The sequence below is a fragment of the Bactrocera tryoni genome, unplaced genomic scaffold (assembly GCF_016617805.1).
Source record: "Bactrocera tryoni isolate S06 unplaced genomic scaffold, CSIRO_BtryS06_freeze2 scaffold_11, whole genome shotgun sequence".
Lineage (NCBI taxonomy): Eukaryota > Metazoa > Arthropoda > Insecta > Diptera > Tephritidae > Bactrocera > Bactrocera tryoni.
In genome coordinates this window covers 6,562,407-6,587,121 of record NW_024395824.1, presented here as the reverse complement: position 1 = coordinate 6,587,121, position 24,715 = coordinate 6,562,407, and the positions used below count along the sequence as shown (strand labels likewise).

General features: G+C 37.4%; 1 long non-coding RNA gene across 1 annotated transcript; it reads right to left on the bottom strand.

Annotated features, from left to right (window-relative positions):
- Nucleotides 1–2,738: 2,738 nt before the first annotated feature.
- On the bottom strand, nt 2,739–24,503 carry LOC120779537. The gene is made up of 3 exons (XR_005705678.1): nt 24,423–24,503; nt 2,964–3,145; nt 2,739–2,808 (listed from the first exon to the last, which is right to left on the bottom strand). It is a non-coding gene; the product is annotated as an uncharacterized LOC120779537 (long non-coding RNA).
- Between the last annotated feature and the right edge of the window lie 212 nt (nt 24,504–24,715).

The following is a 24,715-nucleotide window of genomic DNA, read 5'->3' as shown; positions in this document are numbered from 1 at the left end:
TCGTTTGGTACTCGTAAAAATAGGTTCCTAGACACCTCTAAGAAAGCCTCCCAAGCATAAGTTTTTAATTTTAACGGGAAGGTCCTCCTACATACAGTTTTCTATTTTTTCTTATTATCAGATACAAAAATTTATATCTCGCTTCCAACTACTTGAAAAAATATCTTGTTCCTTAGAACTTGAATGCTCTACAAAAACGGTCGCCACGATTTTTTCGTGAGCCCAAACGTTTAAAGGATATTAACAGTTGAAGTTTGATTATTTTTGGGAAAATTTTTTATTACTTATGAATTTTATAACTCAATGAAAAAAAATTATTATGAATGATGAAACTCATAGTTTTATAGGAAATTGACTGCTCTATAAAAAAGTTCTCCTATGATTTTTCGATTAAGTTTACGAGATATTCATCATGAAAAATCAATGAATATTAAGGTGGATCAAGAAAAACATTTTTTTTTTCGTTTGGTACTCTGAAAAATAGGTTCCTAGACACTTCTAAAAAAACCTCTCCAAAAACCTATGAGTTTCATCACTCACAATGATTTTTTTCATTGAGTTCTAAAATTCATAAGAAATAACAAATTTTCCCAAAAATAATCAAATTTCAACCGTTAATATCTTTTAAACGGTTGGGTTTACGAAAAAATCGTGGAGACATTTTTGTAGAGCATTCAATTTCCTACAAAATCTAAGGAACAAGATATTTTTTCAAGTAGTTGGAAGCGAGATATAAATTTTTCTATCTGATAATAAGAAAAAATAGAAAACTGTATGTAGGAGGACCTTCCTGTTACAATTAAGAACTCATGTTTGGAGAGGCTTTCTTAGAGGTGTCTAGGAACCTATTTTTCCGAGTACCAAACGAAAAAAAGGATTTTTTTTGAATCACCCTAAAGTACATGTGATATATTTTAAGCCAAAAGCTGTTTTCCACATACACGAATAAATATGACAATATTACAACGCCATTATTAAATACTTTTGCTGTCAAATCCATGCCACTCCATCGGCAATACGGCGAAATATGTGCAACAACATATGTTTGGAATACTGAGCACCCTAATACGACAGCGCAATTCACCACAGCTGATGACACTTCAACCGACCTCACCACACCTGTGCTCCTACCCACTAAACAAAAAGATAAACAACAGGAGAGGACCCCTTTCGTTTACACACTGCGCCGCGTCGACACTTTTCGCCAGCACCTACAATCAACAACATTCACTCATCAACATCCAACAAGATATTCGATTCTACGCGCCACATCAACTTCTTCTACAATCGCTCAGCAGTACGGTTGGCGAATCATATCCACTCGCTTCGTACATTCGGCTATAACTTTATATTTTGTAAACATACGTCTTAAGTAAACAATAAATAAAAATGGTTATACATTTAAAACGTGTGAGCATCTTTATTTAGGTGCGAAAGTGGTTAGTGTTATTATCAAAATAGTCACATTACAAGCCGAAGTTGCAAACCCAAATAATGGGAAATTTGCCGGTTGAAAGACTTCGAGCGTTACGACCCTTTCTGATATGTGGCGTAGAATTTTGTGGTCCCATATATACGACGTTAAAAATACGTGGTCGACCACCCGTAAAAACGTATATAGCAGTTTTCGTTTGCTTCACTTTAAAAGCAGTACATTTAGAACTAGTCTCGGACCAGTCTACTAATTCTTTTATTTTTGCCCTCAAAAGGTTCATTGGTCGCCGAGGGATGTCACAGAAAATATTCAGCGACAACGCAACCAATTTTGTCGGCGCCGACTGCAAGCTGCGCGAGCTGAAGGAGGCGTTTCTAGCGCAAGCCCCAGAACTAATGGTATTCGCAGCCGAAGAAGGATTCAGCTTCGGCTTTATACCACTCAGGGCGCCGCACTTCGGCGGATTATGGGAAGCGGAGGTGAAGTCGGCCAAGCATCTGATCGTTCGCGCACTCGGCAACGCTCTACTAATGACGGAAGAGCTCTCAACGCTACTGGCCGAAGTGGAGGCCATTTTGAATTCGCGTCCCCTAACACCATTGAGCCAGGACCCCAACGACGGAGAAGCACTAACTCCAGCCCACCTTTTAATCGGTTGTCCTCTGCGAGCACTGCCACCAGCACAAGTGCCAACGGTCCCAATTCGTTGCTGCGAGAGATGGCGACTTGTTTGCTGTCTCAAGCAAAAGTTTTAGCGACAGTGGTCCAACAAATGGTTGCATCCCAAACGCAACCTGCAGCCAGAAGTTCGTTCACGAAGACAACGTAATCGGACGCGTCGTCGCAACCTTCGAAGGCCAAGACGGCAAGGTGGGAGTGGCAGACGTGGCAACCAAGGCAGGCACCATTAAGCGCACAATTCATAAACTCGCATTATTGCCTATGGAAGTTGAAGGATCCTGATCCTGTCAAGGCGGCCGGTGTTGCGCCAAGTGACTTATGTTCACAGCTAAAACGAAAGAATTTTAATTAAGCTAAATTTAAATATATTTTTGAAATATTATATTTGAATTATAAAGTTTTCCTTTCATTTACTTACCCTAATAATATGAAACATACTTACATTAATCTATTACTATCAGTTAACAAAACTAATTACTCACCTCTTTTTTGTACATACCTGTATACTTCCATTCCAACTGTTGTATCCCGTTAGTTTTAAGATTTAGGCTAAGCAACTAGATGAATTATTATTATTATTATTATTATTGTAATTAGACAGCAATCGAACTCACACGCGTTTCTATTTTCTCGCCGTCGCAATTTTCGGAATACTTAAATATTCTATGTAGGTTCAGGCAATTGGTTTATTTCTGCGAAGTGAAATATTTAAAATAATTACACAAACACACATCCCAGAAAAATTTTTATTATGTGATGTGTGATCTTGATTTTAAGATAAATTCGTACAAATTTTAATATTTTTATAGATAAATATTGGCTTCTTAGAAATAAATATTTATTTTACCGAACATGATACGGTTCTGCACACCTTTTCGCGCATGCAAGTGTCACGTGATCCTCATTCCAGGCGCCTTCCGAAAGTAGGTGAACGTTCTGAGACTTTAGTACAACTAAAACGTAGATAAATCTATGTAGGATGGAAGCAAGGTATCGATGTTGATGGGATCGACACGTGATGGCACATTACTGCAAGAAAATGTTATAAAAGTTGTCTCTGTTGAAAAATATCATTTTTTTCGATATCTATCTCTCAATGTACTTTGTGTCTACTTATTTTTGAAAAGAAATCTGACATTATAAATATTTCAGTTATATTATTTTATGTTTTGTGATTTTTGTAACATGAAAATATAGATTTAAAAATGAATAAGAGCAAGTTTTATAAAACCATTGATAGTTTAACGAACTTAATAATAATGGGCACAAATATATCCAAAATCGATCGTATATCTAGGGAAACAAACCACTGTAGACCAATGTTATTATTAAAATGAACATTAATTTTGATTTATATAACGATGGCAGAAATATTGCAATAAAAAGTGATGTGCTACGCACAAGAAAAAGTCTCGTGATCAGTCAAATCCACTGAATTTCCAGCCAAAGTTTTACTGATAACACTGTGATAGCTTTTTTCAAAAAAAAAAGACAAGAAAAAATTCGACGGTTTCTTCCTATTTGGGGTCCTACGAATCGAACTGCATCATTACTTTTTTGAGTTACAATCATGGTTTCATACAAAAATTTTTGTTGAAGTTTTTCATCAAAGTGGCCCATTGTAAGAGAAAGGCACATTTTTCTTCGGTCTTTAACTTTTTTAATGTTGACTTTTTTGGTAAACTTTCTTTAGCAAATTTATATAAATATGTCCGTTTTTCAGTTCTTAGATGACTGTTAACCCCAAAATCAATGTTTTTTGTGTCCTTATAGCCAATATGTCGAAAAAACTGAAATTTAATCCATTTTTTTAATGTTTTTTCCCGCACGTTTCGTCAATATTTTAATTTACCCTTTGATACTTATACATTAAGTGACATCTTGTAATAGTAAGAAACTTAAGCAAAGACAACGTTCTGAGCACACTAACCATTAGAAAAAAAACTTAACAAAATTTGTATTTTTTAAAAAAGCTACACTAACTATGTTTGTGTGCTGTTTTATTTTTTTTGTATCTTATAAGTGTCAATAAGTATCATAAATTTGTACACAATATTTAAATTAAATTTAATAAGACTCATCTATCAATGTCCAACACAAATCAGCAAGCAATGAGTCAAGCTTTTAACCACTGCACTGATAAGAAATACGGAGGCTGCTATATACATTTCGGGCCTAGGCAACACTAAGTGTTGCCAGATGCAATCTGACATTTCCATTGGAAAGTTTGACATTTTTTAGCATAACATCACTTAGAACGTTTTGTCATTTAATCGTGAATTGTTTTATTTACATGGAATTATAAAATTCATCTCGGCCAAAAAATAGAATTAACTCGTGAACATTTTCGTGCGATCATTTTTCACAACTTTCGACGTGGATTATCACGACAAGAGTGCATCGATGAACTAAAATCTTTGTATGGCTATGAAGCACCATCCTATAGCACTGTGAAAAACAACTACAACGAATTCAATCGTGGCCGACGCTCGCTCAAATACGAATTCCGTGAAGGTCGTCCAAAAACAGCCGTTGTGCTACAAAACATCGATGCCGTACGTGAACTGATAATGCAAGACCGTCATGTAACATACCTTCAGATAGAGGCATGCCTATGCATTTCTCCCACCAGCATACATTCGATATTGCATGAACACCTGGCCGTAAAAAAGGTTTGTTTTCATTGGATCCTGCACAATTTGACAATCGCTCAAAAAAAGGCTCGTGTGGATTGGTGTAAAGAAATGCTGAAAAAATACGATCGCGGTGCTTCAAAAGACGTTTATAAGATCCTCATAGGTGACGAATCATGGATCTATGAGTATGAGCCCAAACAAAACAGTCTTCCAAGACGAGCCAAATCCAACGAAAGTTGTTCGTGGAAGAAGCACTTCGAAGCAAATGGTCGCCTGTTGAGCGACAAAACTGGTCATGTGGCGACTGTTCCGCTTGAGCAACGTAGGACGGTCAATTCTGAGTGGTACACCACCATTTGTTTGCCTGAAGTCTTCGGAGAAATTCGAAAAACGAACAAGAGAAGACGAATCATTGTGCACCATGACAATGCGAGTTCTCACACATCGGCGCAAACCAGCGCCTTTTTGACCGGCCAAAACGTCGAATTAATGGGTCATCCGCCGTACAGCCTTGACTTGGCACCCAATGACTTCTTTTTATTCCCACTCATCAAGAAAATAATGCGTGGTCAACGATTTTCGTCGCCAGAAGAAGCTGCTGAAGCATTCAAAAACCATGTTTTGGAGGTGTCTCAATCGGAGTGGAAAAAGTGCTTCGAAAATTGGTTTGAGCGCATGCAAAAGTGTATAAATCTTGATGAAGAATATTTTGAAAAACAATTAAACCATTTTCGTTGATAAATATTCCTATTTTCATTATTAGGCCAGAAATATATATAGCAGCCCTCGTAACAACAAGTAACGTTTGAAAGAAACGTTAAATGCTTTCCTAAGAGTCAAAATTTAAGCATAGATTGCAGTAGTTAATTTGACTTTGACTTCGCGGAAAGAACATTGTTTTAGTGCCTTGTATATTAAGAAAATAAATTAAAATGAATAAGTGTCCAATTGGCCTATCGTTGTTCTGCTACGTATAATTAAAGATAGTTCCCTTTAAAAAATGATTCATTTTGTTTTGTTCCTTCGGGCGGTAATTATCAACAACATTGCATCTTAAATATGTTATCTTTGAGCTAACGCAGACTCCGATCGAACCATTGATGGCTGCTAAGAAGGGGTTTAAGAAATTATAAACACTGTTGTTGTGCGTAGTGAGTAAACTGAAATGCCTGAAGAGGAGCAAAACTTTTCAAAAATTTAGTTTTTTTTTTAATGCAGATGGTTCAGTTCAAAATTGTACATTATTTCCATCATATGTGACATTCTGCGAAGAAAAGGACTTTGAGTTGCAAGTAAAAAATTTCATAGTAAATAAAAAATTAGATCCGCTACTGGGCCAAGGAATGGGAAGGTTCGATGGGAGCAGGTAGCATGGATATCAATACTAAAGGTAAGTCTTATGGGACTTTTAATTGTCAATTTTGAGTTTAAGGGAACAAGAGTCCGATTTAAAAGAAAAAGAATTTCAGCGGAAGGAAAAAATTCTCGAAAGTCAAGAAAAGTATAAAATTTTTGAACTTGAAATGAAGAAATGATTAGCTATGGCTGCAATAAACGCTATTTACGTTTTAAAGAAATCCTTATACAAAACTGTCAACCCTATGAGGGTTTTTATAAATTTTTCATCATACATTTTGTATAAATACTTTTTACTTACATACAGACATATGAACATATATTGAATAAAATTACTCCGTTTAAAAAACTCCTTTGTTTTTATGTTGTTATAAATAAATAATTAAACAAATTCTAAATGACCTAGTTGTTAACAAATTGTATTTTTTGAAAAAAAGTTTATAAAAAAGTTATACTCTTGCCACTTGCATAAATAAAAGCTAGACAAATACCTTAAGATCCAAAGCACTATGTGCTTATTAAACGACTGCCAGTATCTTGTTTATATAGGGCAAGACCGACCTACATACGTCTAAAAAATTAATTTCCTCCAAAAAGTCACATTGTGACGCATTATCATTATAATTTTCAATCGAATCTTGGGAAATCTTCGGTATTTTTGAAATACTACCTATCGCTATCGCGAAGTATTTTTACTGCTTTCCTTTCCTGAATATGTCGATTATTATAGGCCACCGGACGTTGACTAAAGTTTTGGGATGCCATTCGGGTTCTTTGAACCCCGCTCAGCTCTCAAATTGGGGTTATAACTCCCTCCTTGGCTGTAGTGCAATATAATATAATAATATACCACTTGTTTATAATAAAGTAGTGGTATGAAGCAATTGTCCTTCCACCTATTATTCCCACCCGAGCTGCATCCACGCTATTGTAGAAGGAGTTTGCAAGAGAATATCAAGCGTGATTTGCTTCCAATGCTTGTGTTAATGCCAAGCCACTAGGCATATCTTTGGGTTGCGTCGAAAACATAATGTCGGTCGTTGGCTTCCTCAAGAAACAAAAACCTTCAAAGCACCTTGCCTATATTTCTGACAAAGTGTCTCTATCAGTTCCTTTTTGCCTTCATTTAACATAGTTGTTTTATTTATTATCAAATTCAATGTCTTTTCAACCTCGTCGTAAAACTCAGCAATTGAAAGTCTTCCTTGCCTAAGTGTTGACATTTCTTGTTTATTCAATCCAGTCTGTTTGTCGGCCGAACCGACAATTTTATTTCTTATGATTTCTACCGCTTGGTAGTATTTTGAACTATTTTTGTAGTTTTTAAACAACTATAGACAGCAAATGCAGCTTGCCTCCAACTAACATACCGTGACCTTTGGCCACTGAATTCATTCAGAGATTTAATTATTTTAAGAGAAACGGTCGGGTCTATAGTCACTGCATCGTACTCTTCCAATTTTAATGGTTGCTGTTGCTGTAGCGAAACTTTATCCAATTTGGCGGGTGTTGTTGTTGTGTGGACAACACGTGAATTGCAGTAGCTGCGGGGGCTATGTCAAGTTTTCACATAATTGTATCTATTTTAGGAACAAAGATATACAGTTATGAATAAAACATGTTCTGTATTGGCCGATATATCCAGCATAAAGCACCTGGAAGTTCGAAAATTCAACCCATTTTTGACTATTTAAGTACTATTGTTAGGATTTCAATTTGAATTCTGTCTGAATTTCAATTGTAAGTATATCTCAGACATCGACCGATATTTTCGGTCAAAAGTCAACTATAGATACTGGGGTCTAAATATTCGGTATATGAGCTTGAACAGTTTTGGTTGAATTTGGATAATTTTTGGTCATAAGGTTTTCATAGTAGAAGAAGGTAATTTTTTGCCAATTTATTTTTTAAATATGGATTTTATTCGAACCATTTGTACATTATTGAGCACACTTCTGACAATCTAGGGTAACTTGTTCAATCAGGAATATTAAAGCATAACTCGGTTACAGAGCTTCTCCCAGAACGTCTTAAGAAAAAAACACTTTGCATTGTTCGCCATAACTCGGCTGGAAATTATCCGAAAATAAAATTTTCTTTATTTAAATTTTTGGCGGCCATTTAAAGTGAAAACAGCCTTTTTCCACTAAAAAATTCCTCCATTTTGTGGGTAGAAAACACCCTTAATATGAAAAACAAAAATATAAGAAACGGTGGGGAAGGTATTTTATATGTCAAAAATATCTACAAAGTTTGAAATGAATCGGTCAAGTAGTTTTGAAATTACAGTGAACACGAAGTGACAGTGAACGGAAAAAGCAGTTTTGAGAAAAACGCGTCTAATATTTGTAAACTAAAAAGATTACGAAAAAACAATTACGCTATATTGTCAAAAGTGTGCTCTACAATGAAAATTGCTCACATGCTTTTCCCACTCTCCTTGCACTGTCCCTATTTTTTTAGTAGAAACGCCCGGATTTATATATCGTTATTTTCAGATTTATTCCAGAAATATATGTACATTTCGCATTATTATTATTAATAGTTATTATGAATATAAGAAATATATGCTTCAAAAACTGGTTCACAGTGGTTATTATGACATATAATATGTATATAAGAAATATATAGCATGTTTCGAAAAATATTTATTTCACAGTAGTTATTATGAAATTCAAATGCTTTACGAACGAAGTAACTATAACCAGCTATGTAGCAGGGCGGCGATCGAAATGGCGATGTGTGGGCTCAATAGTTAATCCAAAAAAACTATCTGCCGTGCAGCGGGGACTTTTGTTGGCTGGTATCCCGTTCCGTATCATCGAGTGTGGTGTGTATTTCAATGTGTGGATGTGAGATGCTCTCGTATGTGTGTTGTATTGATGTGGATTGTGGTGATGTCGGGGTGAGTGTGGTGAGTGTAGCGTGTTAGTGATGTATTTAGGAGTTGTTTAGGACGGGCGGCTGAGGCTCATTTAGCCATCCCGGCCCCCTTAGGCAAATATTTCAGCCTAGAATTCGTTGCAGTTGCTGAAGCATGGCTACAACGCTACTAACGCCTGAGGTGCGGCCCATTCTGTGGCCGTCAGATACTGGATGATGATGGGCCTATTGTTCGACGGGACCGTGCATTCCAGCTTAATGGCACTCGTTGTACTACGCCGCGGTTGCGGCCGGCAGGATGTTGACCGATGTCTCCCTAGTGGTTCGGTGCAGCATGGTGTGATGAGGCCAGAGGTACAATCTTTGGTGGTGTGGGTCGGCGTCAGGCAATTAATAAAATGGCCGTACGCCTGGCGTTGTTCAGGTAGCAACTCCTTTAATATGGCGCATTGTGGCAACCGGTGGGTTCGACGACATATACGGCATTGGAGATGCTGTGGGTCTGCTGCTAGTGTGAATGTTGATGACAATGCTGCCGTTCCACTACGAAAAGCCATTGGTGCGGTGGTTAGAGGCGCTGCAACTGAGGCAACCGCTTGGCGTGCACATTGACAGTCGAAGGAGTGGTTGGTATCGGAGCTGGTGGCATGTCTGCATCCATATAGATCTCTATGGTAAAGTGTTGTTTGAATTATAATTTTGTTGCATATGGTGGATATGAGCTTTGCTGCCACGTTATGAGGCATGAGTGGGTCGCTATGTTAAACGACCACTTAAGTTGTTTTGGGAGTTATATTGAAATATTTCTTTATATTCGGTTTATTTGAGCGGTTTATCGGTTTTCGTTTCGCGGTTATCGGTGGTCGGTAAAAAGCATAGTTTGACGAGCGGTTACCTGATTGCGTACGGAGATCGACTACGCGAATATGACCGTCGGAGCCTTGGTAAAGCTTCTTTATGCGGTCAAGCCGTCATTCGGTAGAGGGGAGACAATCATCATGAATCAGGACACAATTTCCAATTTTTGGCGCATTTTCTTTTATATAGTCTTCTTTCCATCGGCTACTGAAATTGTGATGGAGAATTTTTATTCTTTTTCATCTATTTAATAAGGATAGCGACTTCATGCCTGGCTCAGTTGTGGCCAGAATGGCCCTAGAGCTAGGGCTGTGAAATCTGAGGGATCTTGCGAGAGTGCCGTGGGTAGAGAGCGGCTTCGATTTTAGCTAATAATGTCGTGAATTCTTCATAATTAAATTTGTAGTTGCCAACTAGCTTCTTGAAATGAGACTTGAAGCTCTTTACAGCTGATCAAATCATCCATATGAGAAGCGTTTGACGGTATAAATTGTCAATTGATACCTTGGGTGACGTACTTTTGTACGATATCAGAGGACACTTGTTTTAAGAAATCCACAAACTTTTTTATCGCATTGGGTGTAAGTTGCTCCTTTAACTTTAAGTTCTATGAACTTGAGTATATAGGGGACTACTTTGAGGGATCGGGGCAACGATGAAAATCGATTAAGGATTTTATTATCATCCAATATTGTATGATAGGTGTCGATTTTTCGGCTTTCTGGGGCAATTATGTTGCGCATTGCCAATTGTGGCCAAGAATCGGTGGATTCTGTTAACCATCGGGGCCAATCCAACAGAGCGTGGCGGTGGCATGATCCATGGGTTTGCACCCTCTTGTACCTAGATCAGCAGGATTGTCGGCACTGGCTATGTGTCGCCATGTGACTGATCCTACTAGGTCAAGTATTTCAGATGTTCGATTAGAAATATATATTTTCCACGCGTGTAGTGGCTTTTCTATTCAGGCTAGAACTACTATGGAATCGGACCATAGATATAATTTGTATTTTGTCATGTTCAAGTGGGTCTGCACTATGGAAACTGACTTTGCTTGTAGCTGAATGCCACAGACTTCAAGTCGTGGTAGACTTATCATTTTTAGAAGTGCTACTTTTGTTTCAGCCGCCAGTAGGTGGCGTGTGGTTGCGGTATCGCACATACATAGTGGCACAATACGCAGTTTTAGAGGCATTGCAGAAGCCGCGAAGTTCCACTTTGTATTCGGGGGAATAGTTTAACCACCGAATTTGTATCTGCGAAGTGTCTTTCAGATTATTAGCAAACTGGGACCACTTTTCTAAGCGAAGAGGTTCACTTGTTCGTCCCAGTCGGTTCCGTCTGGCCATAATTCTTGAATCAAAATTTTCGCTTTTATCATAATTGGCGAGAGCCATCTTGTGGGGTCAAAAAGTTATGCCATTGAGCATAAAATATGTCTCTTTGTTATGGCGGATAAAGCGGATATGGAAATTCTGACTTTGAGTCTTCTGCCAGTTCGTGGAGTAAACGAACGGCTAGGTATGAGGCACAGTTTACGACAAAGGTAACTGTTTTCACTTTTGAAGTCGGGTAGTGGACTATTGGGAGATTTTCGGAAAATAATTCGCTGAAAGTCTTGATCATCTTTAGGTACGATTATTTGTCTATACATTTTTTTGACATCCCCATTTGAAACGTATTTAAATCTAGTTGGAGTGTGGGTCCCGTGAATGGTATATTACTTAGGGAATTTCCCGAACTGGTGGATCTTGAGGCATTTTGTTGTTTTTTTTTTTTTGTCTGGCTTCACTATTGCATGATGCGGCAAGTAGAATTTGACTTTAAAGATTTTTCCGCATGGGCTTACTTTCTCCATGTCAACTAAATCGAGGTATTTTTATAAGACACCATCATAATCTTGTTTAAGCTCACCTTTTTTAAGTAAATTTGTTTCCATACCTAGAAACTGGTGTATTGCAGAAGTGCGAGAGAGACCTATGGCGAGTGTATCTGGAAATTGTTGTTTAAGTGGTAGTCGTACGACATACCGACCATTTCCTGATCTAGTAGTCTTCACAATACTGATCTTCTGGCCTTGTAATTGAAATTCTTCTCCCAAAATTTTCTTAATTGTGTAATAAAGTATGTATTAGATATTTCTTCTACTTGAGTTGTCATGGTGGTAACTGATTCGGCTACTAGTCCACTTAGTATCCAATCGAATATAATAATTTGAGCTAGAAGGGTGTTTGAAATTTTTCCAACACCTTCTAGTCTATTTGAGCGGGGTGTTGCAGTTGGGATCTGCTAGCTTTAGGTGTGTAACCTTTTGCCAGTGCATGCTATTATATGATAGCTTCGAAGCATGTTCGTAAGTTGCGGTAAAACTATAGCTTCTGCTTGAATGCGCTTATCCGATTGGGGGAAATTCGATGGAGGTGACTGCTGTGGATAGTAGTACCCTACTTTGATTCTCGCTGTGTATCGTTTGAGTTTTTAATGCCTTTGAGCAGCATAGTGTTTCTTGGCAAGTTTCGGGCTTTTGTTTTCCGGGAGTTGCGGTTGCAACTAAACCCGTGGCTCTTTTTGAGAAAGCGCTACTTTGGGGTGTGCTGGGAAAGTTATTGAAATGCAACATTGAATGATGTCTCTTATGACAGCATACGCAATTGAATTTGCTTTCGCAATTATTAAGATTGTGCGCATGTGATAGGCAATTTGTACATAGTATTTTTGTTCTGACAAAATTATTTCTTTCGTTACTATTTAATTTTTAAGCTTTTCGCAAGATTTCAGCTTGTGCCCTCGTTTACGCTGTTCGCATGACGTTTGTTTAGATTGTTCTGATGTGAACGATTGATTCTTAAAAAAGCTTTAAATTGTTCTTGTTACTAGCTTTGGTTCTTATGAAACTTCGATTTAGGTCGCGTTGAACGTTTTTAGTTCTGACCACTTTTTATCTACGCTTTCCGCAATTTCATATTGGGTAGTTAAGAAATCTTTCACTTGTTGCCACGTTGGGCATGCGATTGCTCCCACAAAAGCAATGATTTTTCTGGTAATGCCGCGGAGCATATGTTTACTAGTATGGGGTCCCAATTGTCGTGAAAATATTCTGTGTCTATAGAACCGACAAAAAATTTGAAACATTCATTTGGATTGAAGTTTTATGAATTCTTCACTTGTTGAATTTTTGGTAAATTCATTAATATGGTCACTTGTCAACCAATATTCTTTCATGCTCGTATCATTCTTTTAGAGCTTCCCAAGCCAAATTGAAATTGTAGTCATTTAATGCGAACTGTTTGACTATTACGCCTGCTTGACCTTTAGTTTTGTATCTGAGGTGATACAATTTTTGCGCTTGTGATAATTAAGGATGGTTTATGTACACGGTCGTAAACATGTCCGGGAAGGAAGGCCATTGTTCATAACCTCCATGAAATATTTCTGTATCGCTTGCTGGCACTTTAAGGTGAATGCCTGAACTCGCCTCTTGGCTTTGAATTTGTCGCAGCTCTACTCTCGGTTGTGAAGTAGGTGCAATTGCTATAATTAATTTCAATTGATAGGAGATCATAGCTTTCGTTTCTTCGTACTGGTCTAAGCAGTTTTCACATTTGGCGTAAGTCGAGGATTTAAAATTTTCAGGTAGATCTCTTTCGTCAGATTGTACGATTGCGTCATACGTAGCTTGGAGACGTGTTCAGAAATTGCCTAGATATTCTTTTTTGATTTCTTATACAAATTCAGAATTACCTTGAATCGGTGAAGATAAAAATCGAGTGCAGTATCGAATTAGACTGTCACTCTCAGAAATAAATTTAGTATATGAAATATCTTTCAGCATTAAGCGTGTAGCCTCGGCAGGTGTACATGGGCTCTTTTCTTCAGAAATAATTTTTTGTACTTTTAGATATTCTGTTGACTTAGATTCCTTGGAATGTAAGTTCATTTATGTAGTTACTATAAGAAGTGATAATAAGAGAAAAAAAAGAAATTCTCTCAGTGTACACTGTTAACAATAAATACGTGTGAAATCCTTAAGAAAAAAATGTGTATTTTTGTTATATACGTAATGTATCAAATAACGAACGCGTATTTCGTTCTTCTTATTACCGGTTCCTATTTAGTTGTGCTGTTAATTTGTTTTTTGTTTTCGTTATATTACATTTATTTTTTCGTTTCGTTTGTTTAAAAGGTGAATTTTTAAGTTATACTTCGTGTGTTTCTCGAAACGGTAAATTTTTTTTCTATAAGTTGGTAGTACTGTTAGTGACATCTATGCTAAATTTCACGACAAAATATTTATTAGTATTTGAGTTACGCGTCGTTTTGTGAAGCTCTAAGAGTGAATTCTTCGATTTTTACTATGTCTGAATATATTGATCAAAGAAGTGCGTTATGCCCCATGTCATACTGCATTGGTTATTCGTGATCATTTCGCCTCATTTTTAACTAATATCGTGCCGCAACCACCGCATTCGCCTGATTTACCTTCGTGTAAGTTTTGGCTATTCAGCAAATTCACATGACCACTCCGAGGATACCGTTTTAACTCTAACAATAAGTAATAAAATCTTAATTCTTTTTAAAAACTAGACAAACTCAAGCAAATAACGGAGCTGTTTTGGTGATACGTTGCTCTTTAGCACGCAGGCATATCTCTTCTTTTAAGGCGATCGCAGGAATGTACCAAAGCATTAGCCAAAGGGTTTGGGTGATCACCGAGCTTAAATATACAAGGTCTTTCGCAAAAGAAACAGGACTGTTAAAAAAAAGAACAACAAAAAATTAATATTTTACAAAAGTTATATTTTTTTATTCAAAGTAGTTTCCTTATGCTTCGATACAGCGTTTAGCCCGGTCAATTAGCATTTCAAATGAGTGTTTAAGGTCATTTTTCGGAATGCTCTTGAGAATATCGGTCGTCGCCTTTTGGATAGCTGAAATGTCCTGAAACCAGTGGCCTTTCATGGGCAAATGAAGTTTTCCAAATAGGTAAAACTCACAGGGTGCCAGATCAGGTGAGTAGGATGAGTGATTAATGGTTAATATGGAGTTTTTTGTCAAAAAATCAGTGACAAGCGTCGACCGATGACACGGCACATTATCGTGCAACAGGCGCCAGGACCCTGCCCCACGGTATTGTGGTCGAGCACGACGAATGCGTGACAAAAGACGCTTCATAATACCAAGGTAAAACACAGCATTAATCGTTTGGCCAGGTGGGACGAACTCTCGGTTTACAATACCCTCGGAATCGTAAAAATAAATCAGTATTGTTTTTATTTTTGACTTCTGAAGACTACCGACTTCTGATCGTCACAGAGGAACTCACGACCTTCTTGGAATCGCTTAAACCACTCATGCACATTACTACGGGATAGGCACTGATCACCATAAACTCTTTTCATCATTTGAAATGTTTCAGTAAACGTTTTCCCAAGTTTAAAACAAAATTTAATATTTGCTCTTTGCATTTTACGACCGATGACCAAAAGCTGCTGTCACTTTTTGATCGATAACATCGATTGTAGTTATCCAATTGTCTTAAAATTTTTACAAAATGTCAACAAGAGACCAAACTTTTTATTTCATCTATCCACCAATAGGTGGCGCCACCAGAAACAGTTATATTTTAAAAATTCTTTTTTTTTGCGACAGACCTTGCATATTTAATTCTACTTTCCTCTACTTCTTTCTTTGCCATAGGATTACCAAGATCTTTACGGATATTTTCATTATGCATGTACCATGGTGAACATGTGATTGCTCTACGCAATTTTGATTAGAACCTTTGTATTACATCAATATTAGTTGCACAGGTCGTACCACACAGTTGAATGCCATACTTTCGAATTGGCTTTATGACCGCATTATATTAGGTTGTCAAAAAAGTTTTGCGGTATTTTCGCTAGTTGGCGCTGAAAGCGCGTAGTTCTAGTTTTATTCGTCGCATTCGGGTCATGCTATACCTTTTTGGAAAGCTCATTTCACGCGCTAACACATGTTTGATTGATTGTCGTTTCTTTTAAGTCGTTCGTGAGCTATAGCGTCGCAAACATGGAGCAAAATAAAGAGAAAATACGACGTATTTTACAGTACTACTTCGATAAAGGCAAAAATGCATCTCAAGCCGCCATTAAAATTTGCGCAGTTTATGGACCCGATACAGTTTCCATTTCCACCGCACAACGATGGTTTCAACGTTTTTGTTCTGGTGTAGAGGTGGTCGAAGATGCGCCACGCTCCGGAAGGCCTGTCGTCGAAAATTGCGATAAAATCGCTGAATTGGTCGAAAGAGACCGGCATAGTAGCAGCCGTAGCATCGGTCAAGAGCTGGGCATGAGTCATCAAAAATTCATTTCAATTTCAATAAAAAAAAAATTCAATAAATATACCGCAAGACTTTTTTGACAACCCATTACATAAATGTGAATAAAATTTTGAAATAATAAGTGGAGTCGATACAACTAACTTTGTTCCGCTTCAAGGGGCTAGGGCAGTTACTACAATTAAGATGGGGGGATATGCCGATGCGTGTGATCCGTTTCCTCTCCGTTTTGCTCGTTCTGCTTCTTGTTGTCTTTGTCGCCGATTTGTTGGTTTCCTTTCTACACATATGTGTGTATAAATAATTTCCATTCCTTTTTTTATTTTTCAATGAATTTTTTGATGATTTTGCGCCCTATTATTGCACTATCATTAAAGTTCCGCCCCGTTTTTATATTTGTGCAAATACTTGTATTATTTTTCGCACCGGGTTTTTGAGGGTGTTTATTTTTTGCCACTTAACCTTTTCTCGGGTTTTGGAACACAATATAAATGTAGATATAACTATAAACGTAATTTCTTTTAGTTTTCACTTTGTATATAGTTGTCTTTCTATGTGGGAGAAATATTTTTTACCACTTCGCTTGTGTACAAGTACATACACAATATATATATATATGGGTTTTGTTTTGTAGTTTGGGTAATTGCACGATAGGTTTTTCCGTTTTTTTTCTTTTCTTTGCTTTTTAGCTGTTTTTTTTTTTGGTTTGGGTAACTGCTCTGTTGGCCCGTTTTTAAAGCGGTTTATTACTATTATTTTATAACTGCACTTTATGCGTCACATATGTCATACATATATATATTGTTGTGTGGTCACCGCACTCTAATTGTTTTGCTTGTTTAGATTTTATTAAAAAAAAAATTCTCAATAGTACCTTTCTTTGATGCTCGAAGGACCATGAATATTGCACACATGCACTTGCCACTTACTTTGCAATGTCACTCTTGTTTTTAGTAGAAACGCCCGGTTTTATACGTCGTTATTTTTAGATTTATTCTAGAAATATACATTTAGAAAAATGATTCACAATAGTTGTTATGAATATCAGTACATAGTATACAAGGTGTTTTCCAATGTTGTCCTGTTTACATTCGATTCTAGCGCCCCCTGGTGACGTCATCTATATGTCGACTGGTGCGTTAGAATCTGCTGTCTTTATCGATTGTCCAGTGAGAATGTCATGACATTTCATAGATTGGAAGTGAAGTTATTGCGTTTTAAGTATCAGTATGTTGGTGTTATTGGTGCGAAAATGAGCTTCGAACAAAGAGCCAATATTAAATTTTTTTATAAAATTGGTAAAACTTTTACCGAAACGTTTCAATTGATGAAACAAGTCTATGGCGATGATTGCCTATCCTGTAGCAGAGTGCACGTGTGCTTTCAACATTTTTAAAGTGGTCGTGAAGACATAAATTACGATCAACATGTGGGGCTAGGATCGATCAAAGGAGAGATCAATAGACAATTTCAACAAGTTGCAAATAACAGGCCGAAAAACATTACAAAATGCGTCATAACTAAGCAATTATGGCCATCATATGACAGGAAAAGAACCAACGACCTACTAAATAGGCGAAGAAAAAGTATTTACAGAGTAACAGCTACCACAACAGGGCACTGGCCATTTGGGGAACATGCGTCCAAAATGGGATTGCCCTACAACGATATCTGCCGTGGCTGCGGAGTAGCAGGGAACAAGGAAACAATTTTCCACTTTCTCTGCGAATGCCCATCTCTAGCTCAGATCGGACACAAAACACTTGGAATCCATCAAGCACCAAACCTTGGATGGATTTCCACTAAAAGCATATCGGACATAAGTAGTTTCATCGAAATCTCAAAATGATTTGAGAGAGGAAGTGAATCGTAATAGCAGATACAGGAGGTTTTACGAACAGTGTATCAAAATGGCACATCAAGTGCTAATTGAGCCCGATAGGGCTGCACTCGTACCTACCTACCTAACCTTCCGGATCTCTCCACTAATTTCTTGTTCTCTGCACAGTTGTCGTAAAGGAGAATCTACAATAACTAATTTGCTTGAATTTGTATCACATATATCAACGGGCTTTAGGGAGAATAAGAATACTGATATTATATGCACAGATTTTAGTAAAGCTTTTGATAAACGAAATCATTCAATTCTTTTGATAAACTTGATCTTCTTGGTTTTCTACCACTATTTCTAAAATGGGTTGCTTCTTATCTTAGTAATAGAATTCAACAAGTCATATTTAACGATACCTTTTCTGACATAATCAATGTTTCTTCAGGCGTTCCTCAAGGTAGCCATCTTGATCCAATTCTGTTCTTGTTGTTTATTAATAACATAACATCTGTTGTTAAGTTTTCAAAAGTTGTATTATACGAGTATGCTGACGATGTAAAACTTTTTAAAACGTATACTTCAAACAGCGAAAGATGTCAGTTGCAAACAGACTTAAACAACCTAGTTTCTTGGTGTGATAGAAATGACATGCCATTAAACCTTAAAAAATGCAAAACGATGTGCTTTTCACGTAGACCTGTAGACTCTACTTCATACTCAATACAATACTTTAGGTTGGAGCAAGTATGCAGTTTTGTTAATCTGGGAATAACTATGGACTCCAAACTCAATTTTAATCTTCATGCATCTTCCACGGTTTTTAAAGCTAAAGGCACTCTGAGTTTTGTTAAACGTTGGTCTAAGAGAATTTATAAATCCGCTTACCACAAAAATTCCTTTTACATCTCTGGTGAGGAACATATTAGAGTATGCTTCTGTGGTTTGGAACCCTAGTTACCAAATCCATTCGGGTAAGTTAGTCCGTTTAAAAACAATTTTTACTTTTTGCATTAAATCATTTGCACAGTTTAAATCTTCCCCCTTACATTAACCGTTTAAAACTTATAAATCTCCCGACACTCGCTAGTCGTAGGGAGATGCTTGGTATAATATTTCTTGTAAGACTCTTGAATGGGTCAGTCTGTAGCCCATCTCTCTTATCTGATATTAATTTTAACGTTCCCGCTCGCTCTACCAGGTGGTTTTGACCCTTACTTTTAAAATTTTCTAGAACAAATTTTGAGATAAACGAATCATTCCGCCGTATATGTCATGATTTCAATTCTCATTCCAGCACATTTGATCTTACCAACTCACTCTTTACCATTAAAAAAATAATTTTATCTACTCTTAACAAGTAATATTTAAACATTATAAGCTTAAATATAATTCTTAATTTTGGCTGTTGAAATTTTTGTTTCTGTAGCTGAGCAGCTTAAGATCGCAACGCTTAAAACTCTCTTGCCTTTTATGACTCGGCTAATTCCGCTCGCTCGCGGATTGCGCCCCTCGCGTCGGTTGGGCGGGAGGAGGGTAATCGTAGGGTTTTATTATTATTATTATTATATGACAATAAACATAACTGAATTTGCTTCAGCAATCTTTAAGCGTATGCGCATGTGACAAGCAGTTTGAACAAAATCTTTTTTGTTTTTACCAAATTGTTTCCATCGATATTGAAAACCCACACAAATCTACGTATAATAATTCTACTTTTCGACTTATGTCACTAACACTTTTTAATGCTTACAGAATAACAATAAATCTTATAAATCTTCGCGTTACGTTTGACAGATGACTTAAATACAAACATTCAACAACGACGTGACAACAGAATTTGTTTTCATTCCCACAAAATAGATATTGTGTGTGTGAAAAGCATAATAAATACTTTTTTCTTATTTGCATTCCTAACAATTAGTCTTTTATGTGTCAGTTTAATATATAAAAATTAGCTAACCTCTACTTCACAAACTTATGTGCATCTTGCTCTAGATCTGGTTGACTTTACACTGAATATGTTTTATAGATCTACATTTTCGATTTTTCTAGTTTACTTTATACTGAATATAACGATCATTAAGTAAAAAATACCTACCGTTTCTCTGGCACAATATGGTTTGATAAATAAAATTGATAATTACTAGTTTATCAGATAGCAAATATTTGTATACTATTGTAACATTTTGCTACAGGGTATAATAGTTTTGTTCACCTAACGGTTGTATGTATCACCTAAAACTAATCAGCATAGATATAGGCTTATATATATATATAAATGATCAGGATGACGAATCGATGTAAAATCCGGGTGACTGTCTGCCTGTCCGTTCGTCCGTCCCTCCGTGCAAGCTTTAAGTTGAGTAAAAATAAGATATCTTATATAAAATGCCATAACTAACACTAAATTAAGATATAAAATGTCTGTGGGCAAAACATTATTAAAATATGTACATAATTCCTAACCGGCTAAAGCCATAACAACCAAATTTTCGAATCACAAATCCTAAATGAATTCGGACAGACCTTGTAAGTTGCCGAACCGCTCATTTGTTATTTAATTTTTCATTAAACGTTCAAGACGCAAAGAGCAAAATCATTATCTTATGTATTATAATGTCACATAAATGTACGTTAAATGCTCTAAATCGCACTATGAGAGAACGGCTTCAATTTTTGTTATTTTATCTTTCATTTCCAATGGGTTTCAAGCCACTATTTTTTTTCCAAAAATTATCTACCCTAGTCTAAAAGTCACAAGATGGAGTCATGTGTAGAAGTTCACTCATTATTTTACATATGGCTCAAGCAGCTCACGACTTCCGGTCCTAGTCCAAGTATCCTTTGGGTAGCCTAAGTCATCTGTATGAAGGAGAGCTAAAGTGAGAAGGCGAAGCATCCCCTCCATAGACATCACCGCCGTCAAGGAAATGCGATGGACGGGACAAGGACTGAGACGAGTAGGTAATTGTGGCATTTAATACAGTGGCCATATAAAGGAGCGCAAATTTGGTGTGGAATTCGTGGTGGGAGACAGACTCCGTCGCCGAGTAGTGTCATTCACCCCGGTGGATGAACGTCTAGTCACAATCCGCATCAAAGCGAAGTTCTTCAACATATCGCTAATCTGCGCCCACGCCTCGACGGAAGAGAACGACGATGTGACCAAAGATGCCTTCCATGAGCGCTTGGAGTGCACCTTTGAGAGCTGCCCCCACCACGATGTCAAAATCTGCTTGGCGACTTTAACACCAAGGTGGGCGGTAAGTCGGTAAATTTAGCCTCCACGTTGAAACATCCCCAAATGGGTTGAGGCTGATCGATTTCGCCGGGGCCCGAAATATGGTTGTCTGTAGTAATTGATTCCAGCAAAAGAAAATTCATCAAGCTACCTGGCTGTCTCCGGATCGAAAAACCACCAACCAAATCGATCATGTTATGATAGACGGAAGATACGTCACCAGTGTTTTAGACGTGCGTACGCTCCGAGGTCCTAGCATCGACCCGGACCACTATCTTGTTGCAGCCAAGATACGCACCCGCTTCTGTGAAGTGAAAAACGCACGTCGACTTGCACCCCTGCTCTCTGAGAGCACTTGTCAAAAACTCGATATAAGGGAACTGTGGGACAGCATTTCATGCTTTCCTTGCAACGTTACGATCGACCACAACACGTGCGGTATGGGATAGATAGAGAGACGAATTTGCAAAAGAAAAGGAGAGAGGCCGAAATGCGTGAGTATGAACAGCTTGGCAAGTTGACCGACAGGGGTACTGCTGGAAAATTCTACGGAAAGATGTGGCGACTAACAGAAGGTTTCAAGATCGGAGTATACTCTTGTGAGAACCCCCAGAGGTGATCCAGTGACGGATGCCCAGAGCATAAAAAATCAGTTATCAGATATTAGAGGATATGGTTTGGAAAACAATCTTTTAAGAATTAGTTTCGATATCTTGTTTATTTACTGAAAATTAAAAAAATTGATGAAATTTAAAAGTATTTTATGTGAGCAGTAGCCAAGTGGCAGTTCGATTTCGCTCAATTTCACTCTGTAAATAAAAATACCAGAACAATGTAAAAATTTGGTTGAAATTGGTCTACTATTTCCTGAGAGATAAGATTTGTCATAAAACCAATGATTACTATGAAATCTTTCCATACCATATTTACTGTTAAATGTAAACTATGTCAGTGTCGTCGTATAACCAGCACAGCTCATGTTCCATCGAATCCGATATTCCCCGTTGCCAATGCGCAGCTGTACACTTTTATAAAAGTGTGTACCTTCTCGATTCATCTCTGCAGCCCGAATTATTGTCTTCTGCAGCAGATTGAAAAAGTCGGACGATAGGGAGTCGCCTTGTCTGAAACCTCGTTTGGTATCGAACGACTCGGAGAGGTCCCTCCCTATCCTGACGGAGCTTTTGGTATTGTTCAACGCCAGTTTACACAGCCGTATTATTCAATCCAAGTTCAGCCATCGCGGCTTAGAGGCAGTTCCTGTCAAAAGTAGCTTTGAAATCGACGAAGAGATAGTGAGTGTCGATCTTCTTTTCACCGGTATTTTCCAAGATTTGGCGTATGGTGAATATCTGGTCAGTAGATGGTTTTCCAGAGACAAAGACAAGATTCAATCAGTTTGTTGACGGTGGGCTTTAATATTTCACACAATATGCTCGATGGAATCTTAATGCGATATTGAGGAGGCTTATCCAACGGTAGTTGGCGGAAATATTGGGGTATACCTTTTTGTGGATTGGGCAGAGAACACTTAAATTATGCTTTTACTGCCATGCAGCATGCTGGAGAAGTATTCCCTCTATAATTTTAGTTTGCTCCGGGCATCTGTTACTAGGTCACCTCGGGGGTTCTACAAGAATATTTTTATTCTCTCGCAACAAAGTTGCTAAGGAAAGTATTATAGTTTTGTTCACATAACGGTTGTTTGTAAGTCCTAAAACTAAAAGAGTCAGATATAGCGTTATATATACCAAAGTGATCAGGGTGACGAGTAGAGTTGAAATCCGGATGTCTGTCTGTCCGTCCGTCCGTGCAAGCTGTAACTTGAGTAAAAATTGAGATATCATGATGAAACTTGGTACACGTATTTCTTGGCTTCATAAGAAGGTTAAGTTCGAAGATGGACAAAATCGGCCCACTGTCACGCCCACAAAATGGCGAAAACCGAAAACCTATAAAGTGTCATAACTTAACCATAAATAAAGATATTAAAGTGAAATTTGGCACAAAGGATCGCATTAGGGAGGGGCATATTTGGACGTAATTTTTTTGGAAAAGTGGGCGTGGAACCGCCCTCTACTAAGTTTTTTGTACATATCTCGGAAACTACTATAGCTATGTCAACCAACCTGTATAGAGTCGTTTCCTTCAGGCATTTCCATATACAGTTCAAAAATGGAAGAAATCGGATAATAACCATGCCCACCTCCCATACAAAGGTTATGTTGAAAATCACTAAAAGTGCGTTAACCGACTAACGAAAAACGTTAGAAACACTAAATTTTAAGGAAGAAATGGCAGAAGGAAGCTGCACCCAGGCTTTTTTTAAAAATTGAAAATGGGGGTGGCGTCGCCCACATATGAACCAAAAACCATATCTCAGGAACTACTTCACCGATTTCAATGACATTGGCAGAAGGAAGCTGCACCCAGGCTTTTTTTAAAAATTGAAAATGGGGGTGGCGTCGCCCACATATGAACCAAAAACCATATCTCAGGAACTACTTCACCGATTTCAATGACATTCGGTATATAATATTTTCTTAACACCCTGATGACATGTACGAAATATGGGTGAAATCGGTTCACAACCACGCCTTCTTCCAATATAACGCTATTTTGAATTCCATCTGATGCCTTCTCTGTATAAAATATATGTACATTAGGAACCAATGATAATAGCGGAATAAAACGTTACACAAATACGGTATTTGAAAAATATGTAAATTACGGATAATGAAATCTCGATTATCCCTTTATCATGCGAGAGTATAAAATGTTCGGTGACACCCGAACTTAGCCCTTCCTTACTTGTTAGATTTAAAGTGAACCAAACTAATATAATCCGTAGCAAAATGTTGCGTGTGTATAAATAATTAAATGGACAATTGATATACCTAAACATTGTCTTCATCCCGTGAGAATATGAGGTATTTTAATAAACTGTGGCTTTTAGCAACGAAATTGTAAGAATTCGGTCAATGACGTCTCGTCCTATACCTTTCTTCTTTTTCTTTTTTTTTCAATATTTCTCTTCCTTTAATCATTTCGAATAATTGTCCACTCTGTCGAAACATAGTTTTCCTTATTTATCGTATTATATACGAGAATATACTATATGTATGTGTGCTATAGTGTTTGAAACCAGAATGTTTGTTTGCAGTGTTTGAGAGTCTTCTTACCGATTGGTTATACTGTTAGTTTCACACATTTTGTTTCATTTCCAAAACGTTGCGAGGTAATAATATGTTTTACAGCATTCCAATTTATGTTGTTCGTTATACTAAATGTTATTGAGCCGCTTATCTTTCACTGATGTCGCTGTGTTCGTAAACTTGGCAGCCTATCTGGCGCTTGTTGTTCCTACCACTACATTTCACAAGTTGCATTGGTTTGACTGCTTGGCAAAGCTGGTCAAATCAAATGAAACATAACGGTCACAACACGCCACACGAGCATAACTATAATACCAACG